Here is a 22,932-nt window from a genome sequence, read left to right on the forward strand (position 1 = left end):
CGATTATTGGTATCACCCAAAGACCTCTAAATTGGCTGAAAAGACACTGGAAAGCTTACCTACCCTGAATGAAAGAAATATTGCCGCTTACTCCATCACAAACCACAACAAGCTCACTCTTCGAAAGAGGCACTGGAAAACGGGGCGGTTACTTAGCATCGTCGATGAATGGCCTACGAGCAACAGATAAAACTTGGACAGGACTTGAGGATTATATACATTGGATCTTTTTCCAGGAACCGGCGGAGAATGGATTGTTTTTTGTTCGACTTAAGGAGCTGAAAACCCTCCTCGTGAGCAAGTTAGTAAGTTTACGATTTATTATTTCTGAACTAAGTATGGCCAGCAGGAAAAGTTTAAACTACATGTATGACGGTGGACTAAAGAAGTGGAGTTTTGCTCTTTTTTCGTTTGAACGTGCGGAAACTTGGGAACAACTGTACACCAAGCAGGGTGTTTTAGAAGCAGTCTTTGACAACATTCTGACAGCTTCCCCTTCAACTGTCCAATCAAACTGCAAAAACTGGGGAAAAAAGGAATTGTCAGTTCTTGTAGCTGATTGGTCAGTTGAAAGACATTAAAGGTTCGTCAAAACAGTTCTGCAGAAACTAACTTGCCAAAAGCTAAGGGTACACATAGCATGTGGCTGGCACAAATCTGTCAACCTCATTCACAGGGCTTAGGATCTGTGAGTTGAGAACTCCCCTTGGATCTGCAAGATTAGGTGGTATTTGCTTGGAATGATTGAAGCCATGCATTCATGCACATTTGTTACCCTTCAGGAGTGACAGGAATTAACGTTCAGATCCACACAATAAAATGGAACAACAGCTGATCTTGATAAAACAAGACTTTATTTAAACATTCAAACAACTCCAACAGCAGACTTGTTTAATCTTAACATTCAACCTTACATGAGAACCTTCACTTATATTAATTTCTTCGTCAGTAAAAGTAACAACTTCATCACGAGGAAATAAATTCTTACAACCTGAGCACCATTAAATATGTGAAGAACCCAAGTTAATATCAAGGGTGCGTTCAATTGACCCTATTCCAGAATAGAAATACATACGACGATGACAAGAAATCCTTCATAAGAGGTTTCAAGAGTTACTAGAGTGTGTGTCAGTAAAAGTTTGCAGAAATGTCTTCCCAAATTACTAAAAAAGAGAAATCTAACAGCTATTCTGCTTATTCTTATTCCGGAATAAGGTTAATCGAACAAGTCTAACATTGTAAAGAGAATGAACTGAAGCAATGCCAACAAAAACTGAATGCATTTCAGACATTGTACAGTCTTTTGAATAGAGACTGTAAACAAAACTGGAACGTAATACGCTCTGATAAAATTGACACATCATTCACATAATACCGGTATATAATATTACAAATATCTACATAAATTACAAGCATTGCCTCTTTTTAGTTAAAAAATACAAATAATGTTCTAGTCATTTAGCAGACAATTTTAAAGGATATTTAATTTTTTTTCCTTTGACCTGCTTTCCTTAAAAGTAGGATTTGCTCATTGTCAAAACTATTTGGAGGGAAACCATATTTTCAGCCGCAATGCCAGTTTGATCAGTAACTAAGCTATCAACCCAGACGGACCAACTTGAAAGGGGCACCATGCCATCACAGATAGTTTTTAGTCACTGTATTGTATATTGCAGTCACTGTTATTGTAGATGCTGTTAACAATATTAAACGTTACAGTCAAACCCTGTTATGACAATCACTTGTCGCACAACACAAAGTGAATCCGACTGCTTGCAGTCGATTGTCAAACGTACAAAGAAAACAATGCGTTGATAAAATAAAATTTATATTTTTAGATAATGTGAATGCGCGAGTGAATGACAAGAAAATAAAACATCATTGTGATTTATTTTGTATTAAGCGATTTTTTTCAGGGAAATGTACGAATTTGGAACAAAAGACTGTTCATAGTAATTAAGTGACCATATTGGAGTGAATGCCCATATAGCTGGGTGCAACTGCATTTCTGCAGCTGGATATTTCTTAATTTCCTTAACTTTTAATCATGACTTATCAAAGATGTAAATATTTGACCAACTATTTTGATTTATGGAAATGTTTCACTGAACTCACAGCCATAAATGATGACATAACAAATCAAGTTCAAACTTGTCGCTGATCATATGATTTTCATAATGTTCAATAAGTAAATGCTCACTACAAAGCTCCTCTTGACAAATCCAACAAATGTGTTTTTCAACATCCCCTGTCTGGGGGTCCTGCAAAGAGCAGGTTTGTGTTGCTATGTTACCTTTAAAACAATCAGAAGCGCCCTAGTGGGACCTGCCATGATTTCTTAAACTTTCCAAATGGCTAGAACACTTGCCATACTGTTTGGATTCATAAGGCTTCTCTAAAGTATGGAATCTTTCATGTGCCCTTAGAGTTCCTCCTTGACTAAAACACTTGCCACACTGTTTGCATTCATAAGGCTTCTCACCAGAATGGACTCTATAATGTGCCCTTAAGTTTCCTGCTTGACTAAAACACTCGCCACACTGTTTGCATTCATAAGGTTCAGGGTTGTAGCTAAGAAATTTGTCTGCCGGTTAGCAGAGAAATTGAGCCGGCTAAAGAACGCGCGAAGTGCCTTCTGCCGTTGGCGTAGCCGACGGGGAGGGGTAGTTATGGGAGGGGGTCGCCCCCTCCCATTAGGGGGGTCTTGGGGGCCTCCCCAGGAAATTTGAAAATTTTAATTTAATTTGGTGCACTCTGGTGAAATCTAGGGGCTCTTTTATGCAAAAAGAAACAACCATTAAAGAGAAGGTCAGCTGTGGTGCCGCAATTTGAAACGCGTGGTACCGAGATTCAAAATTTTCTCCCTCGCTTTGACGTTTCCATATTTCCTTCATGTGGTTTTCGTTGTTTGGCGTTCCTTGAACTCTCTACCAGGTCTGTTCACTGTGCCCCTAAGGAGAATGACAAACCTTATGAGCAGACAGTGCTTTGTTTTACTTCAGTTCGTCAATCTATGCTGTTTTCTTAATTCTCTTTTTGGTGAGCTCTCTAGAAGAACAGTTCTTTATTTAAACACGGTAAAATCCATCAGGAGTTAGTATAAAAATTAGAAATAACCTAACTCTCCTAAACAAAATTCAAAACCTAACTACAACTAATCTAATCTAACTAAAACCCGTTTTTCATGAATGCCGTGTATACTCTAACATTAAAAATGAAAATACGTGTGTAAGATTTTCAACATTTACTTAACATTAAAGTAATGAGAACGAAAGCTACATCGCTTTCCATTCGTTCCGAAAAGATAAGTGCTTTTTAATTTAAGTTTGCACTAGAATATCAGAAAATCGATTCTTATAAACGCTTAGAACTGCAAACAAAAGAGCTGTCCACTCGGTCGTTCAGCTGTTCATCCAGTTTCGCGGGTTCGTTCACTCGGTTTCTCGTTCGTTCGTTTTCGCCGGCGAGCACTCGGCGGACCGTTTACGTTTCTGGTTTGTTCAGTTGTTCCTCCGTTTGCCCAGTCCTTCTTGCTATTCATGAGCATAAATATGTTATAAGCAATAAAATTTAACCAATTAAAAGCTGTATTAAAACATTACGAAGAAGTTCCTTCATGTTTTTTTTCTCTGTCATGCTACAGAGAAAGACTTCTTCTTTCTCCTATCTGACACAAATACCTGGTAACAAACTCGTTCCCAATCTTTCGCAATGCCTTGAATGCGGGGGCTACCAAGCTTCGTGTTGACAAGATGCCGGACGCAGAAAACGGAAAGAGGACACGGTAAACAAGTTCTCAAAACAAGACTTTATTTTAATTACTTTATGGCATCGATACTCAAGGTAGTCAGGAGTTTATTCAACGTTTTCTCTTGAAATATATTATTCTAAATCGAACAATTGCTTGTGGGTAACTAAAGAACTGTTCATTGCCCTTTTAACCGAGTGCTTGCCACCCAAAATTCAGCCGGCGATGACCTCTTTCCCAGCCGGCGAATTTCGCCGGCAGCCGGCGCTTAGCGACAACCCTGAAGGTTTCTCTCCAGTATGGACTCTTTCATGGTTCTTTAGAGTTCCTGCTTCACTAAAACACTTGCCACACTGTTTGCATTCATAAGGCTTCTCTCCAGTATGAACTCTTTCATGTTTCTTTAGAATTTCTGCTCGACTAAAACACTTGCCACACCGTTTGCATTCATAAGGCTTCTCTCCAGTATGGACTCTTTCATGTATCTTTAGAGTTCCTCCTTGACTAAAACACTTGCCACACTGTTTGCATTCATAAAGCTTCTCTCCAGTATGTACTCTTTTATGTTGCTTTAGAGTTCCTGCTTCACTAAAACACTTGCCACACTGTTTGCATTCATAAGGCTTCTCTCCAGTATGGACTCTTTCATGTTTCTTTAGAGTTCCTACTTCACTAAAACACTTGCCACACTGTTTGCATTCATACGGCTTTTCTCCAGTATGGACTCTTTCGTGCCTCCTTAAATTTCCTGTATCACAAAAACACTTGCCACAATGTGTGCATTCATAACTCTTCTTCTCTATGTGAGCGCTTTCATCATTCCTAAGACCTTCCACACAGTCAGAACATTTGCCAGACAGTTTCCCTTTACATCTGTTAAGCTGTTCCCTTTTGTACTTTGTTGATCTTGACATCATGTTCTTTCCTGTTTAATCTATGTAAAATAATAAAATAAACTTTCAGAAAAATTTAACTATTGTGACATCTCATCAGCATTTATGTCAAAAAATGAACTCCTTCCTTGCTTTGAAGCAGTTGGTGCAATCAATTAATTGGTCATTGTCAAATGTTTCACATCATATAGATGCCTCGTACATTTTTTATATTGTATTATTAATGCATTTATCCATATACATGTATGTACAAATTTTAAGGAAAGAGCACACAGGAAACTCAAGGGAAATGATTGTAAAGGACTGGGGTCCCCAATATGATTGCACAAGGAAAACAGTGAGATCCTGGAAATGACTAAATCTTCAGCTTTGTGACAGGCGTTTGGAGACTAATTTATTTACTAACTATTAAGACAAATTATGAAAATTTGGGTTGATTGGGTACTTTTAAGTTTGACTAACTGGCATTATTACTTACTATTAATTTTTGTTAATTGTTACTTACTTCTCATAGCTTGAAAAGCACTACATCACTGCATACCTTGATTACAAGTTCAAAATCTGACTTCAATAATCTATATTATAAGCATTATAATATTTTGTCAGAAGGGACCAAACAGATCAATTTTAGAATACCCATCCCACTTGCCACAGTATGAATCAACAGCTCCTGCAGCCATCAAACTTTAGCGAGTTAACTAAAATAGCTCTCTAACAGTCTGTAGTACCATACTCAATGAATAATGAAGATTAATAGGATAAAACGTAAGTGCTCCTGAGGTCCTGAATTCAATAAAATAAGACTGAGTTTGTAAGACTAGTGATTCTTCTGAAGGTCGAAAGTAAGAAAAAAATAGTATTTCTGACGACTGAGTCTGCAAATTAGGCAGAAATAAATATTTTGTTGGCACGAGATATGACAATGCCTGGGGCATCATGGGGAATGATGCAGTGGTATATAAGAGGGAGTATAGCACATTTATTTTTAGTTTGAAATTTATTTAGTTTGAACTGCCAAGCCTTGTAGGATGTAGAGTTTAGGCCATGGTTCCTACCCAGATTTACTCAGTGTCATATTTTTCTCTGAAACGGTATTTTGCCAGCTGGTTTTTTCTGGCCTACGTCTACCGTAGTAGTATCTCTGTGAGTTGTTGTTCAGCTCTGTTAATCCCGGCTTGTTAAAGTTTAGATGTCGGTGTTGTAAAACCTTTTATTTAATGTGCAAGGTATTGATTGTATATCAGGATTGTATATAGTATACCATATACAAATGTAGGTATGCCTCGGGTTAGTTCTCGGTAGGCATCCCAAAATAAACTTATTGGTTTACACTACAGTGTTATTTGTTGTGTAGTGCAGACAAAATTTAAGGTATTCTTTCCTCAAAATAAAAGTTGTGGTACAAATGCTCTCCAAATTTGTGTCATTGTTGACCACTAAGAATTTAAAAAAATGAAAATAACATGAAGATAGGTCACCACGACTATGAAAGGGCTGCAATAATAATAATAATAATAATAATAATAATAATAATAATAATAATATTTTAAGAGGAGGACTCCAATCACCTGATGGTGGTTTTCAGGAGGGTCCTCTAAAATAAAGGTTAAAAATACATTAAAGTAACACTAAAATACAGCTAAAAACTGGGACACAACTAACAATCTACACAATCTACTCAATCAATCTAGCAATGACTATGAAAGGGCTACGATCTACTCAAATTACTACACAATTGCATGCATGTTCTTTTTTAAATTTGAGTCTATTTCATCATTTTCTGCCATGTCTCGTGATGACAGAAATTACATTTATTTAGGAGAACTTAGAAAAACATTATAATAGAATGTAGGAAGTATAAAATTAATATAAGTTGTTCACTGGCCGGGAGCCATATTATATTTGGCAAAAAATTGTGCTCTTAAGACCTAGGGCAAAGCTTTTCCTAACTATACAATCCAAGTTAGGTCAGTGAAAACGACCTTCTTTTGTCCACAAGAAAACAAGGCTCAGGTTTTGCGAAAAAAACACTTAACTAATCTGCCTGGGTTTGCTGGTAAGACAGAAAGTTCTGGCTGTTGCTGTAACCAATCAGATTGCAGATTAGCACCCTGACAAAAAATAAGCCACAATAAGTTTCTTGGCAGGGAAACACAAGCAGTACTGACTATGTACATTCATTCCTGACCTCAGAAAACGTTAAATAAGAATTAATTGTTGTCACAAGGCCTGGGAAATTATAGCTTTTGACCATATCTCAAAGTATTCATCAACAAAGGGAGCTCCATGTTGTCATGTGATTACACGTGGGGATGCACAATCTGAGAGCCAGCGAGGCATGCGAGGCAAATGTGCTAGGCACTCAGGTTAGCCTAAAAAGCACTCAGGTTAGCTTAAATAGCTCCCTTGTTAGCTGAACGGTCAGCATTAATGTTGGGGGTTGTTCATGCCTTGCATGCCTGGTATGTTTTGTTCATGCATCAGAGGTCTACCTCGCATATTGTATACAGTCATTACATGTTGACTAGTCAAGTGACAAAAAGTGGTTAAAAATAGCAAGAAGATCATAGCCCCATCTCTGTTTCAGTTGCAAGGAGAACTACATAGGCAATTGAATATAATATAATATTCACGCAAGAAAATATTAAATTATATCAGACCTCCAACTCTCACAATGTAAAGAGGAGACTGCGTGAACATCAGAAACAGACAACATGTGCAATCTGGGAAAACTAGTGAAAAACCAATCATGAGATTGACTGGAAAGAAGTCAAAGACCTTGATAAAGAGTCCGTGGAATTCAAAAGGAAAATCAAGGAAGCCATCCATATTAAACGCCAACTTCACATGTTAAACAGAGATGGGAACTATGATCTTCATGCCATGTTTAACCACTTGTGGTCACAAGACTAGAAAATTTGTAATCATGTCAAAGCGAAACTTAATTCGATGTCTTTCCTTCCAGTTCAAAGCTAAACAGGCCAATTGATGCCCATGGCATTTAAAGACACCTCCATTTTGCATTTTGCTTCCTTCCTGACAAAATGTTATATTGGTCAAAATCTAGCTAGTAATAAAGGAATGTAGCTAATAGAGCCAGGAGTAACTAATTGAACTGAATCAAATGGTCAGTTAGACAAACACAACAGAATGCAATCAAAACCAAAACTTTGAATAATAATGGTTTAATTGGGTTTGGAATTTAATTGAACACAGTCTCAAAAGAATTTGTTGGGATTTAATTGAACACAGTCTAAAAATAATTTGTCAGAAAAGCTTGATTTTCCAACAACAACTTTTGTAGGGTCAATATTCAAGCAAGAAAATATTAAATTACATGCACACGAAAATAAATGGCAAGCAAGTAATAAACTTTGCTTGTCTGTCATGCACAAAATAACACTAACTTGAAGCAGTTAAAAGTGGCCCTCTATTCTGTGGCTTCGCCCCTAGGTATTTAAGGCTTGGCACATTAAAATAGGACAAAACTTAACTTTTAACAAATAAGATGTCACCGTCCCACACAAACACTGTATTTTGCGGAATATTTGAGATGTACTATAATACCCGACGAAACTATTTGGACTGCTCAGTAATTAACATGACACATAATTGAACTTAATCCAAATCAATCAAATTTGATCAAACAATAATTATTGGATTTGATTGAGTTCAGCAATCAAATCGAAAATTGTGTGAGTTTGATTGCAGGCTATACCTGGAGGGAGCTTGAAATGCTAGCCCAAAACAGATTGAGATGGTGGGCTGCAGTTTCCACGAGCCTATGTTCCACTGGTAGTAGCAGGGAATAAGTCAAGTCAAGTTGATTGGGTTTGATTTCCAAACCCAACCAAACCTAATCAAACATTCTAAACCATCACTTGAAATGGAAATTTTTGAAGTCTTTTTTAGCATGCAAGAACAGCAAAGAATTAGGTGAAACAAACAATAGATTAATGTTGCCTTATTGAAACATCCTTTTATGATCCACTAATGATATTACTTTTAATGATTTTTAATTGAACGTATGCCAAGTTCAACTTTCAAACCTAATCAAAGTTCAATTAGGTTCGATTGCTCTAATTTTCTGTGAAAGTTCAATTGTGTTCGACTGTTGAACTCTATTGATCCAAATCGTTCAATTATGTTTGATTAATAAAAGATTTGATTTAGTTCAAGTAGTTTCGTCGGGTATCAAAACAGATAGGAATCTTTTCAAAGTATGCTCAGCTGACCCCGATTGCTCGCTTAGTAAAATTATTCCAAAAAAGAACGGAAACAAAGCATCATCTTAGAAACAGAACTGCCTACCGGAAATTAATTGATAGATTAACGAATGTGTTTGAATGTCTTTTACCATTTTTTACGATTGTAAATGAAATTAAAGATATGTCTTTTTATCTTAAAGGGAATAAAGATTATTAGTATTTTCCTCACAAGCAAATAGTACTTTTCGCGCATGCTGATTGGCTTACTCGGAGGTGATTAACCAAGTATTATTCACCTCCTTATTAGCGATTGTAAATGAGATTAAAGATATGTCTTTTTATCTTAGGGGGAATACAGATTATTAGTATTTTCCACACAAGTGAATAGTACTTTTCGCACGCGCTGATTGGCTTACTCGGGGGTGATTAGCCAAGTATTATTCACCTCCAAGCAGCCGAAGAGAAACAAGATGGCCTCCCGTTTCACCACGGGCAGTGTCACCATTTTTGTGTGTCATTTTGAATAACCAAAAAACATAGTTGAATTGATGGAAACGTTAAAATAATGGTTGAGTTTTGTTAACAGTAGCCCTACTAGTGCACAGAAACTAGTATTCATTATGTTTGGCTGTGGATGGTTAGGATGGAAGTGGATTACAACTTGAAAAAATTGGCCATTTTTTTCAAGTTCTTCTTGTGTATTGTAGAGAAGTCACTAAAAACTGATTATAGTTCCTTCTTTCTCGGAAAAATCCCTTAATATTTTTTTAGTTGTGCTCTAACAGCAATTCCATGCTACGAAAGGTTTTTTTTTTATTTTTGGGCAGTTTTCATCAAAACACACAAAATCACGGTGACAGTGCTCCTTTAAGAGGAAATTATTTGGATAAACGAGGCGGCTGTTAAAAAAATACGTAAGTGGCAACAAAGTTTGGTTTGACGGGATTAAATGGTAAGTTTTTTAATCTTTTCAACCTCATATTCTATGGCAAAAAATGAAAATACAATCCCTTGTTTACAAAACTTCCAAGCACTAAAATTAGTATAGGTAATTGCATGAGGCCGAGTAAAATTAAGGATTAATATCACACATGTTTTCAGAATTTGCAGAAATTGCCCGAGTCGCGCAGCGACAAGGGCAATTCCTGCAACTTCTGAAAACACAAGTGATATTTTTACGAGGAATCATGTGATTACTTGTTTATAACATAGAGGGCAAAATTTCTTTTATTTTTTTAAAGCGCGCGTTCTTATGTAATTTCTTAGAAAACCATTTGTGTTCATTTTGGATCAGTCAACCATAAACGCACGAATGAGCTGAAATTTATGAAATTTTATTTTTTCACAACGATGCCATCTGGAACATTAACAGCCAGGCCTGCTGTCAAAATTTCGTCATTAAAAATATCAAGTCAATGCTTTTTCAAGCAACGTTACCCCTTTGAAAATATTTCAGTTCAAAGCGTTGAAAAGTCACTCAGAATCTGATTCTTCAATAAAGATACGCTTGTGTCGACGACTTATATCCCTTGAACGTTTTTGGACCGCATCATTCCTGGCAATATTCAAAGTGACGCTACAGTTGCTGAAATTGTAAACGTGGCCCGGAGCACATGCAAGTGTGGATGTGGAGGAATTTGCAGGGTACAGCTGACCCAATTAAATTCCTCTTGAAGGACCTGCACCATTGTTGTCAATGATTCTTGAAATCATTTGCTGTTCTTGCTCGTCTCCAGAGTCGTAATCGTCGAGTCCATGAGCCGAAGCGTAGCCTGTAAATAAATATTCTTTATTTCACACTTCCGGACGCTGGAACTTTTCAGCTTCTTGAAAACGGTTTTCCTGGCTTTGTGATTAGTGATCTTCTTTTGTGGACAAAGTTCCTTCAGAGGTGAGTTTTCTTTCATTTTTTTCATGATAGTGTTTATAGTATTTTTGCCCACTGGTGTTTTCTTGAACCAGATGTTTGAAACGGGTTTGTTGATTACTGGAAAGTAGAACGGATCGCTCGTTTTCTTTTTTTTTTTTTTGGACGCTTCTCCAGATATAGCTTAAAGAGCATGACTGGGCATCTTTCCTCATGGCCTTTGTGAGACCTTCTTCAAAAGTTAAAATTCAGTTCCCTCGTCGTCGTGTTGCAGGTTAAAATCTTCCTCTTTCATCTGGTGATGCTCTTGTCTTCCTCGTAGGCCAAAGTGCTGGGACATCAACCACCACAACGTGTTAATTAGTGCATGAGGAGTCCCACTACCAAGCTGGCCGTTCTGCCATAGGACCTCTTCCTCTTCTTTGGTCAAACTTTTCGATCTATTCGGTCGCTTTCCTTTTCCTTGCTCTCTTAGTTTTCTGGCCTTCCCTTCGAGTACTTTTCTGGAGTTAATGAACTCTCTATCTCGAATAATGAATTTTGGGTACGACTTTGACTTTAATATATCTTTCCATCGCCGCCTGCATCACTTTGAGGGAATCCGGTTCGTAGTCATCCCCGTTTTCTTTTTGCAACTCAGCATAAAACTGTGAAAGCGTTTGGTCTAGGGCATCGCACTCATACTCTTCTAAATTTGCATTCACATTTCTTTCAGTCGCCCACTTTTTGTAAACGTTTTTCCAATACGCTGTGCTCTTATTTGTGTTTTCGTTTTCGCTCATTTCTTTTAGTTCTTCAATAAATTCATCGTCAACTTTCTCAAAACGAGATGCCATTTTTGCGACAATTTCGCTTGCAAGACATTGCTACAGTGTAGGTAACTTGCAGGCCAATCATTTCAAAGTAATTTTGCCCTCCTTCAAGCAAAAATTAACAAAAAATGCCCTCTGTCTCGACCAATAAGCATTCAGTAATTTTGTCCTCTATGTTATAACAATGAAAACAATGAAACATTGTTAAGCCTAGTCCTTCAGCATGGTTTCAACAACCAGACAAGTTTTACAGGAAAATTGAAGAAATGACACTGTAGGAACTAAACAAGTGTCTTCAAAAGTTTTATTTGTCTACAAGAAAGCGAGACGGAACTTTCTACAATAAGAGATCGCTTACCGCGTGTCGCGTGAGATTTTAAAATTTCATGTCATTTGTCGGTATATTGTCAGAAATAAAATAATCTTTTGATCCGCTAGTTATTCAGCTTGTGTGGAATATACTAAAACAATTATTCACCTCAGTGTCAGTGAAAGTAATGGATATTTACTATTCACCTCCACTTTGGTGAATAGTCAGTTTGGTTAAAACATGGCGGCCACGTGCGTCACAACCTCTAAACCTTCATTTGTACGCCAAAATCATCTATGCTCTCCTCTACTGAGTAACGGTATCACCAGAACACCTCTTATTTGGTTAAATAGACACTGAAAAGCTTATCTTACCTCAAATAAAAGAAATCTTGCCGCTTACTCCAACACAATTCACAACAAGCTCACTCCAAAGGATCAGACGCACTGGAGGAACGGGGCGGTTACTTAGCATCGTCAAAAGGCCTGGACTGTCTGGACTGTCTGGACTGGATTTCTGGACTACGGGCGGTTACACAGAATCAGAATAAAATCGTCGACAGGACTTGAGAATTATATGCATTGGATCTTTTTCCAGGAATCGGCGGAGAAGCAATTTTTTTTATATTCGACTTAAGAAGGTGAAAAGCCTCTTTGTGAGCAACTTAGTAATATTACTATTTTTTATTTGAGAACTAAGTGTATTAAAGTGTGCCTTTGTCAGCCAGAAAAGTTTAAACTACGATGGTACACAAGAGTAGCCTGCGCAGCAAGTGGAGTTTTGTTGTTTTTTCGTTGTTTGAACATGCAAAAACTTGGGAACGTGGATACAAAGCAGTGCGTTTTAGAAGCAGTCTTTGACAGCTTTCTGACAGCTTCCCCTTCAACTGTCCAATCAAACTGCAAAAACTGGGAAAACAGGAATTGTCAGTTCTTGGAGCTGATTGGTCAGTTGAAAAGAAAAACATTCAAAAAGCATCAAACAAATTCGTCAAAACAGTTCTGCAAAAACTAACTTGCCAAAAGCTAACGGTACACGTAGCATGTGGCTTGTACAAATCTGTCAACCTCATTCCCAGGGCCTAGGAACAAGGTTACAAATCTGTAAGTGTAGAACTCATCTTTGATCTACCATAAAAAGTGGTTTTTGCTTGGAGTGATGCAAGCCATGCATTCACGCGCTTTTGTTACCCATCAAGAGTAACAGGCAGCAACGTTTAGAATCACACAATAGACAAAACAACAGCTGATCATATCCCGAAAACAGACTCGTTTTATGTTAACTTTCAACCTCACTTGAGAACCTTCACTTATAAATTCTCAGTTAATAATAAGGGTGCATTTGATTGACCCATTCCGGAATAGGAATACATACCATTATGAAAAGAATCCCTCATAAGAGGTTTCAGAAGTTACTGGAGTATGTATCAGCAAAAAGTTTGCAGAAATGTCTTCCCAAATTACTTAAAAAGAGAAATCTAGGTAACATCTATTCCGCTTATTCTTATTCCAGAATAAGGTTAATCAACAAGTCTAACAATGTAAACAAAATGGACAACTGAAGCAATGCCAACAAAAACTGACTGCATTTCATACATTGTACAGTCTTTTGAATAGAGACTGTAAACAAAACTGGAAAAACAACAACAACAACAACAACAACATTTCATTATTTGCCAATAAATCCTTAATCCCCTGGGCCCAGTTGTTCGTAAGGCGATTAACGCTAATTCCCGATTGAAAGTTAACCAGGGTTTGTATCTTGCTCATTAAAAATGTTTTTAAAACCTGATTGTTAGCTAAAGGTAAACAAAGGTCTAAGTCAAAACTGAAGGGCAAACATCTTTTGGAAAAATGCTTATTGATCAGTAATTAAACTCGGATCAATCTTCACGTTAACCCAGGATTAGCTTAATCGGGCTTTGAACAACTGGGCCCTGGAACATAATATGCTATGAGTGGCACAGCATCCACATTACAAATATCTATGTAAATTACAAGCCTTACCTCTTTTTCATTACAAAAAAAATACAGATATTGTTTAATAGTCATTTGGCAGACAATTTTAAAGGATATTTACTTTTTTCTTTTGCCCTGCTTTCAGTAAAACTAGGAATTGCTTTACATCAAAAGCTGGAAATTTCTTAATTTCCCTACATGTAACTTCTAATAATTATTATGACTTATCAAAGATGTAAACATTCCACCAGCTATTTTGATTTATGGTAATATTTCACTGAACTCACTGTCATAAATGATGACATAACAAATCAAGTTCAAAGTTATTCACTGATCATAATGATTTTCAAAATGTTCAATACGTAAAGCCTCACTACAAAGCTTCTTTTGACAAATCCAGCAAATGTGTTTTTCAACATGCCCTGTCTGGAAGTCCTGCAGTGAACAGGTTTGTGCTGTTAGATTGCTTTTAATACAATCAGAAGTGCCCTTGTGGGACCTACCATGATTTCGTAAACTTCCCAAGTGGACAAAACAGTTGCCACACTGTTTGCATTCATAAGGCTTCTCTCCAGTATGGATTCTTTCATGTGTCCTTAAGTTTCCTGCTTCACTAAAACAATTGCCCCCTTGTGGGACCTTCCATGTTTTTTTAAACTTTCCAAGCGACTAAAACACTTGCCACACTGTATGCATTCATAAGGCTTCTCTCCAGTGTGGACTCTTTCATGACTCCTCAGATTTGCTGCTACACTAAAACACTTGCCACACTGTTTGCATTCATAAGGCTTCTCTCCAGTATGGACTCTTTCATGAATCCTTAGCCTTTCTGCTACACTAAAATGCTTACCACATTGTTGGCATTCATAAGGCTTCTCTCCAGTATGGATTCTTTCATGTATTCTTAGGTTCCCTGCTACGCTAAAACACTTGCCACACTGTGTGCATTCATAAGGCTTCTCTCCAGTATGGACTCTTTCATGATTCCTCAGACTTCCTGCTATGCTAAAACACTTGCCACACTGTTTGCATTCATAAGGCTTCTCTCCAGTATGGACTCTTCCATGCATTTTTAGGCTCCCTGCTACACTAAAACACTTCCCACACTGTTTGCATTCATAAGGTTTCTCTCCAGTATGGACTCTTTCATGCATTCTTAGGCTCCCTGCTACACTAAAACTCTTGCCACACTGTTTGCATTCATAAGGTTTCTCTCCAGTATGGACTCTTTCATGCATTCTTCGGTTCCCTGCTTGCCTAAAACGCTTGCCACACTGTTTGCATTCATAAGGCTTCTCTCCAGTATGGACTCTTTCGTGCATTCTTAGGCCCCCTGATCCACTAAAACACTTGTCACACTGTTTGCATTCATAAGGCTTCTCTCCAGTATGGACTCTTTCATGTCTTCTCAGAATTGCAGCTGCACTGAAACACTTGCCACACTGTTTGCATTCATAACTCTTCTCCTCTGTGGGATCCCTAACATGATTTCTCTGACTCCCTGTACTGTCAGAATGCTTATGGCCACTTTTGCGTCTCAAAAATCTTGGCATGTTTTCCTGTTTAATGAGAGAAACATAATAATAATATTATTAAAATCAACTTTCAGAAGATTGTTGAGAAGTATTATTGAAAAAATTATCTCAACATCTTCAACATTTTTGCCAAGAAAACCCCCAAACAAACAAAACAAATCTTGTTTCTACTGCAAAAAAATTGTACCAGTATATTAATTTAGTCATTAATATTTTTAAAGTAATACAAAACAATTTAGTTTGCATTCTATTATTATTATTATTATTACCAAAAGGGGTCTCTTCTGGGAACAGGTGTGACACATCTACTTATTTCAAAATTATTTACTGCATACATTTTCCTAGTTTTTATACAAGAAGTGCTATGTTGTCACTAAAAGTTCATAATAAATTCTGATTAGCAAAGTATTTACAGTCAACATGGAGATCAAATCAGGAGTCACATAGTCGCTTACAAGAAGTTAGAAAGCAATGAAAATTGTAAGGCCGTCACCTCAAAAAGTGGTCGCGGTTGCTTAAGAGAGGTGGTTTTTTACAAGAGGTTTTAACTATCGTAATGATTTGATTTAGCGCCCGGGGCGCTCTTTTACTTTTGGCACCTCAAGGGAGGGGGCTTACTCGAGACAGGGCGCTTATTCGGGACAGAGCGCTTATTTAATTTTTTGAGAAACAAAAGTAGAGGTCAAAGTGACTGGATCAAGGAGACTGGAAAACGGACTTGTTGTCCCTGGATCCTTAAGCAGAAATTAATCTTTTCTGAGGGTTTTTACAGTTTGAAAATTCAGCCTGATATATACTTATATATTTTTGGGGGTGGCGGGGGGGGGGGGGGAGGGGGGAATTTTGGCTTTCGTTTCAAGTCCAAGGGTTTTTTGGGATATTAGTTTATGACCCCATTCTCCCCTCCCCATCGCTTTTAATCTGGAGTACCCCCCCCCCCCTTTGGATCACAAATCACTTTGCTGCAGTAAGCTTGTTTATTATAACAGGGCTCAAAATTTATCTTTGGCCTTGGAAGCACTTGTCTTGTACTACCAGGTGTAAATTTCTGGGCACATAGCTAAAAATTTTAGGAGCACAACTTAAAATACTGGTTGCACCAAAAAGAAAAATCAGAAGCTTCAGACATTTTATCAGTGATCGTTGATAATGGTGTCATGACGACACTGAAACGTTGTTCATTTCTTTTGCTTATTTTCGTTTGCCGATGGTTAATCAGCACGGCAGACTTATATTTCAATAATGTGTTTGTTTCTTTCAGTCTCTTACCGTACGTTTGAGATAGCAATAATACTGTTACATTTTTTAAAATATTACGTTATGGTACATGTATGTAAAACAAGATAATAAGACAAAACAAAGGTAAGGAATAACGTCATTGAATCCTTTTGATCAGATGAAATCCTTCAAGTCCCACAGATCACCAACTGAAATTAATTCATTTGGCTACTTTCTGTAGGCAAGGTTAGGTCGCCTTGATCTCTGCCTTCACAACTGCTGGAGTTGGGTCAAATGTGTTGGAGGGCAGCGGCCAGCTGCTTGAGAATAAATTTTCTTTATGTAAATGAGTGTTTCGAAAAAGAGAATAAAATAATTACATTGTTGACTGCGCATTGACTTAACTGAGATAACATTCAATGTTTCACAGGAAAAACGTAACACTTGTCTATGAAGAAAAAAAGTCTCCTAACCCAGATTGTTTAGACATTCTTGACTCTTTGGCTTGACCTTTGATATTGGCAAAAGCAAACTAAATTGCGTGAGAAACACGTGTTTCAGAAGGTTGCCTTTACTCGTATGTGTCAGCGGAACGGTCAGAAAACCGAGAAAGTCTGGGGTTGGATGAAACATGCACAAGAAATGGACTTGGGGAAACATCAAATAAAACACACACTGATGCAAGAAAAACGATATAACTTTATTATGTGGAACCTAATTTTGTTGCATCCACATTTGAATTTATTATTTCAAGCTTCTGTTCCATGCTTAATCAGGCAGAGTACAGAAGAATAGTCAGGTGAGGAATCAAAGTGGCCAAAATTCAGAGCGTTTTTAGGTGTGTCAGTGTGATCACATAATGATTTTACAGCTGCAAAATCCAAAATCTAGTCACATACGCGACCAGCCAGTCACTAACTTTGAGCCCTGCAAACACCAAAATTACAACCATATAAAATTAAATCTCACACGTTTACTAATCTGTGTCATGCACAAGCAACTTGGCAACGATAACAAATAGATATTTGCCGTGGCATCCCTTCATTTAAAAATACATGTAAGTCATATATTAAAATATCTTACTTACCAATGTGCCAGATTTCCCGGTTAACTTAATGAAGAAATAAAAAATAACTTGATAGCAATAAAACCTGAAACAATAATTTATTAAAATTAATTCTATTAAGAATGACAAGCTTTATCATCCTTCGATAGCCAATTGGAAGTAACTTTTTCCACGAAAAAGCAAATATTGCATCATTCTCTTAATAAACAAATCTACTTATTCATGTCTCTGAAACATTAAAAACAGAGTTGATTGTTACTTACGATTGGCTATCAAAGGATGATAAAGTTTCTCTTCCTTAATAAAATTAATTTAAATTGTTCCAGGTTGTATTGCTATCATGTTATTTTCTATTTCTTCAGCAGGTTAACCAGGAAATCTGGCACATCAAGGGATGTAAATATCTGTTTGTTATTGTGGCCAAGTCGCTCGTGCGTGACACTACAGATCAGAGAGCGAGTGAGATTTAATTTTATCTTGTGGTAATTTTGGTGTTTGTTGGTTTGTTGTACCCGTGCAGACAATATTTAACATCAATACACTTTTTTAAAATGCTTTTAACATTGAAAATAGTTTTTAAGCCTTTTTTTTAAAAACTTGGACCTATTATTTTTTTTTTATATATTATAATTCACAAAGGTTTCCCATCACTGTGAATGTGCATGTGAACGATTAAAAATACAAGGAAAAAAAAACGGTGCTATTATGTTAGAAAAAGAAATAAGTAAATAATTCGTCATAGCAGATTTGAAATCATCCACAGATGGCTGATCGAATAAAAGAGAAGGTAGAATGTTCCATTCTTTTAAAGGTCTGGTAATGAAGTTGTACTTGTAGGTGTTACTGTTACTGCCAATGTTAATGAATTTACTGCTATGATAGGAGCGTGTAACACGCATGGGGTGCGCAATGTACTCCGGGATATTGACCAAAATTTTATAGTTCACTATTTTGTACATGGTAGTAAGTTGTCTCAGTTCTAATGAGTGCCAGTTCAGATCGTTCTGAACGTTTGTGACGGTACCGAGGTTCCAGCATATAGCAGTTTTTCACAAATCGGGCGGCTTGCCGCTGAACTCCTTCGATGTCTTGGCAGTGTTTTTGAGTATGTGGGTCCCACACACTACAGGCGTATTCCAGACAAGGATGAACGAGGGTGAGATAGGCCTGACTTTTCACACTTTCTGGACGGGAATAAAGATTATGTCTGACGAAACCAAGGGACCGGTTAGCCTTCCCTATAATATTCTCTATACGAAAACTCCAATTCAAATTGGAAGACAATTTGACTCCCAAGTACTGATGGTGAGATACAGATTACAAAGGAACCCTGTTCAGTGCGCACTGATGGATGATTGGATTTTTTGATTGATTATGCCTTGATATCTAGTGTTGTAGATTTCAATGGCACTGAATTGGTAATTTTGTCAAAGTTTGATCCACACTCGTGCAAAGGTTCTGCTAGACCCTAAAGATATAAAACCATTCACCTAAAAATCAATGACTAAACTATCCTTTGTAAAAGTATCAGAGTATTTGAGACACTACTGGTCACCTTTTTTTCTTGCTGACTTTGGATTATTTTAGACTTTTGTGTGATAGAGAAAAGTGTGCCTACTTTATCCATTTTCAGTTTGCTCACAAGCGAGCAGAGATGAAAATCATTACTATATTTTGACTAAGGAAGAATCATTGTGTTAAATTATAGTGAAGAAAGTTTTGAAGCTATGTCAATGTCTGTTTCGGAAGAAGCTGAAAAGTGTAAAATTTCGAGTTCTCTCGTGGTGAAATCCGAGCTTCGGGTAGGGTGACCATTTTTCATGGTTTTCTGCCGTTTTATGGAATATTTCAACAAACTAACCTCATATCCTTTACCTACTTACCTAGGCCTTCATACTGACAAGGTATGAGCGAAATCGATTTTTTGACCATGGCCACATTGTTTTAATTTTCTTCGATTTTTACTGACATTTACTGTTAAAGTGCAGTTTAGCCGCCTGGTATTTGAGGCTTGAAGGCTGCGAATAGTTCAAAATTAAATTTATCAAAACAATATTGGATGCAACTGTCCAACATAAACACTGTATTTTCGCAGAATGTTCAAGATGACTGGCAAATTACAGTTGAACCTCTCCACAACGGCCACCTTGGGGACAGAAGAAAGTGGCCGTTGTAGAGAGGTGGCCGTTATGGGGAGGTAGGGGTGTAATATGACACCTTTTTTTTCGGGAAGTACAACATGTTTATTGTGCCAAGTTCATGCTTACTGTAGCCTATAATGGCAAATCCAATCTTAAATAATATATATAGATAAAATACACAATAAAAGGTAAATAATGTTTTGAATCAAAACGTTAACAAGACGAAACGAGCAAGGTTCGCAACATTCGCTATATTATTGTAGACAATTTATGCTTATGCGCTGATCAACTCGAAACTTCAACATCCCCCCCCCCCCCCCCCCCCCGCAAACCCTGGGCATTTGAACTTTTGAAGATTGGATCATTCAAATTCCAGCCCCCTCGGGCCAAAATGGTGTTCAAATGCCCCACCTTATCGTCGGATTTGTCTGTCAAATGCCCCTCCTAAAGAACAATCGTTGTCGGCTCCTGTCATGAGTTACTACAAAAACCACAACGTTTACGAGTCGGACAATGTCAGTCAGCAAGTGTAAGCTGTTCTAACTCCGAAACACGGCAAAGGTTGTTTAACGAGAAATACATAATAACATATTTAAAATGAGTTAGCCGCCTACGTAGCTGTTCGAGTGGCAGGGTATTCTGCAGTTTAAGCCAAAGCGGCGGTTTTTCATTCGACAATGTTTTTTTTTTTCTTTAACTGTTCACTGCTGTTTTAAGGCTATTCTAAAAACCTCTGCAGACACAAATGCAGGAGAAAGGCGCAGCTTGACTCATTGCATAAAAAACTACATCGTTTAAAGAACTAGAAATACATGTTAATTAGTTAGCCAGCTACGTAGAATGTTCTTCGAGTAGCAGGATATTTTGCAATTTAAGCCAAAGCGGTTTTTCATTCGACAGTGTTTATTTCTGTCACTATTCACTGCGGAACAAAGCCGCAGCTTGACTCATTGTATAAAAAATCTACATCGTTTATATACAATCTATAAAAATAATTAATTTTTAAGCACTCTCACTTTTGAAGACCTTTCCTTGTAAGCTTTCCTTGTAATGCTCCATCTCGTCCAAACACGTGTTTATAGCTGTGAGCAACTTGCCCCGCCCCCCCCCCCCAAAAAAAATGATTTGAAACCTGACACTTCCGGTTCAATTTTCCCCACCCCACCCCGGCAAGGTCAAATTCCCCACCCCTGGGAAGGCCTTACCCGGTCAAATTCCCCACTCCTGGGCACAGAAAATGGTCAAATGCCCGGGGTCTGCCCAGGAAGGGGGGGGGGGGGGATGTTAAAGTTTCGATTTGATCGGCGCATTACTGCAGCATATAAATGGAACACAATCAAAATACGTATATACCATTAAAATGGATACAGAAACGTAATGTTCCAAAGACAAACGTCGATTACTGCATCAGTTTATAAAAGGTTTTTACAAAAAAGTACTGTACTGGCCGTTGTCGAGAGGTTATTTTGGCAGTTGGGGATGCACTTTAGTGGCCGCTGCCGTCGAAGAGAGGTGGCCATTATAGAGAGGTTTAAACAAGTGCTAATGTATGGACTGTCCGCCGAGACAAAAAAAAGTGGCCGTTATAGAGAGGTGGCCGTTAGTGGAGGTTCGACTGTATAAAACATGGCGGTCAAGTCAGCGCGACGTAACTAATCGAACAGTTCGGTAATCGAACTTAATCGAACCCAATCGAACTTAATTGAACGATTGGGTTCGATTAGTTCGGAAATCGAACACAATCGAACCAAAAAATTTGTGTGAGAGTTCGATTGAGTTCGATTTCCGAACCTAATCGAACCCAATCGAACCTAATCGAACGATATAAAAAATCACTTATAATATGCCAGTTCAGCGGCGGGACTGTCTCAGCATATCTATGTAAGTAAAAATAATTAATAACAACAACTAATAATCACTTTATTGAAATAACCTTTAGGAATAAAAAATACAGTGAGTTTACTGTAAAATCGAAAATGATTTAAGTTCAACGGACTGTACGATAATGCAAATAAGTTGCGAAGAACGCAGTCTTCAACACATTCACAAGATAACGTGAGATTAGTAATAATCAAAGATTAGGTAGGTGCGTTCGATCGTTTTTGTTTTTGTTTTTTTTTTTGTCGATGGTTTTGTATTGACAAGAGGAACTGCGCGGAAAAGACCCTGAACAGCGATGAGGTACTGCGAACAGCAAAAAGCACATGGAGTGAGATGTGGGAATTCCGTGCCCTCATTACCATGCCAACATTGACGGCTGCACAACGTCGAGGCTTGTCGTGTGAGATCGAGGCCAAACGTGCCAGCCAGAACAAGCCTGAAATGGCATCACGATCGATACCCGCGGGGAATTTGAAACGACTGGAACTATATGCGTTCTCCTGATTGTCGAACGCAATAAATGAAACAGCCATATTTGCAAGTAAAGCAATTAAAAGCAACAATAAAGTTGTTAACCGTGTACGGTCGCATGGATTCGTCAAAACGGAAAATAAATCAATTTTTGTTCCTGGAGTCATCTCGAAAACAGTGTGTGTTTTTCATACTCCGGACACCATTTTCAACTAACAATCGGAACCGGGGAATCCAACCAGAAAAATATACACAGTCGACTCCCGATAACTCGAACCCCCGATAACTCGAACCTTTTTCAATTTCCCTTGAAGGTTCGAGTTATCGGGAGTCGACTGTATTCACTGATGCAAAATCGATCAAACCTAATCCGCGAACTCAATGGAACCCATCGAACTCAATCGAACCTAATCGAACTAATCGAACCCATTCGAACGCTCGATTTGGTTCGATTAGCCCATTTTTTTGGAGGGTTCGATTGTGTTCGATTATCGAACTCAATCGAACCAAATCGCGTGATTAGGTTCGATTGGGTTCGATTAAGTTCGATTAATCGAACGTTCGATTTGGTTCGATTAGTTACGTCGGGAGTCAGTGACACAAACAACCTCAAAACCTTCATTTGCATGATAAAATCACGTTATGTTCGTCTCTGTTGAGTAATGGTATCACCCAACGACCTCTAATTAGTGTTAAAATACACTGAAAAGTTTATCTTACCTTCAATAAAAGGAATCTTGCCGCTTACTCCATCGCAAACCACAACAATCTCCAACAATCTTCGAAGGATTCTTCGAAGGGAGCGACTCGTTCCAAGAGGCTGC

At 37.8% G+C, this 22,932-nt stretch overlaps 3 protein-coding genes and 1 pseudogene across 4 annotated transcripts in view; all 4 read right to left on the reverse strand.

Moving 5' to 3' along the window:
• Positions 1 to 835: 835 nt before the first annotated feature.
• The window catches only part of LOC146460087 (uncharacterized), a 103,487-nt gene continuing 81,390 nt past the window's right edge, over positions 836 to 22,932 (reverse strand). Inside the window, exon 3 of the transcript XR_014857681.1 lies at positions 836 to 1,694. The gene's annotated coding sequence lies outside the window, so the exon portion shown is untranslated. The remainder of the gene's footprint in view (positions 1,695 to 22,932) is intronic.
• On the reverse strand, positions 836 to 22,932 carry LOC146460088 (uncharacterized; annotated as a pseudogene). The gene is made up of 5 exons (XR_014857696.1): positions 22,829 to 22,932; positions 14,273 to 15,355; positions 12,955 to 12,958; positions 4,028 to 4,621; positions 836 to 2,571 (listed from the first exon to the last, which is right to left on the reverse strand). The product of XR_014857696.1 is annotated as an uncharacterized LOC146460088 (transcript).
• LOC146460089 (uncharacterized) overlaps positions 13,092 to 22,932 on the reverse strand; it is a 104,082-nt gene continuing 94,241 nt past the window's right edge. The window contains exon 6 of the mRNA XM_085088382.1: positions 13,092 to 13,970. The gene's annotated coding sequence lies outside the window, so the exon portion shown is untranslated. The remainder of the gene's footprint in view (positions 13,971 to 22,932) is intronic.
• The window catches only part of LOC146460090 (uncharacterized), a 59,375-nt gene continuing 49,534 nt past the window's right edge, over positions 13,092 to 22,932 (reverse strand). Inside the window, exon 3 of the mRNA XM_085088398.1 lies at positions 13,092 to 14,109. The gene's annotated coding sequence lies outside the window, so the exon portion shown is untranslated. The remainder of the gene's footprint in view (positions 14,110 to 22,932) is intronic.

Source organism: Pavona decussata, unplaced genomic scaffold (genome assembly GCF_977016875.1).
Source record: "Pavona decussata unplaced genomic scaffold, jaPavDecu1.1 SCAFFOLD_214, whole genome shotgun sequence".
Lineage (NCBI taxonomy): Eukaryota > Metazoa > Cnidaria > Anthozoa > Scleractinia > Agariciidae > Pavona > Pavona decussata.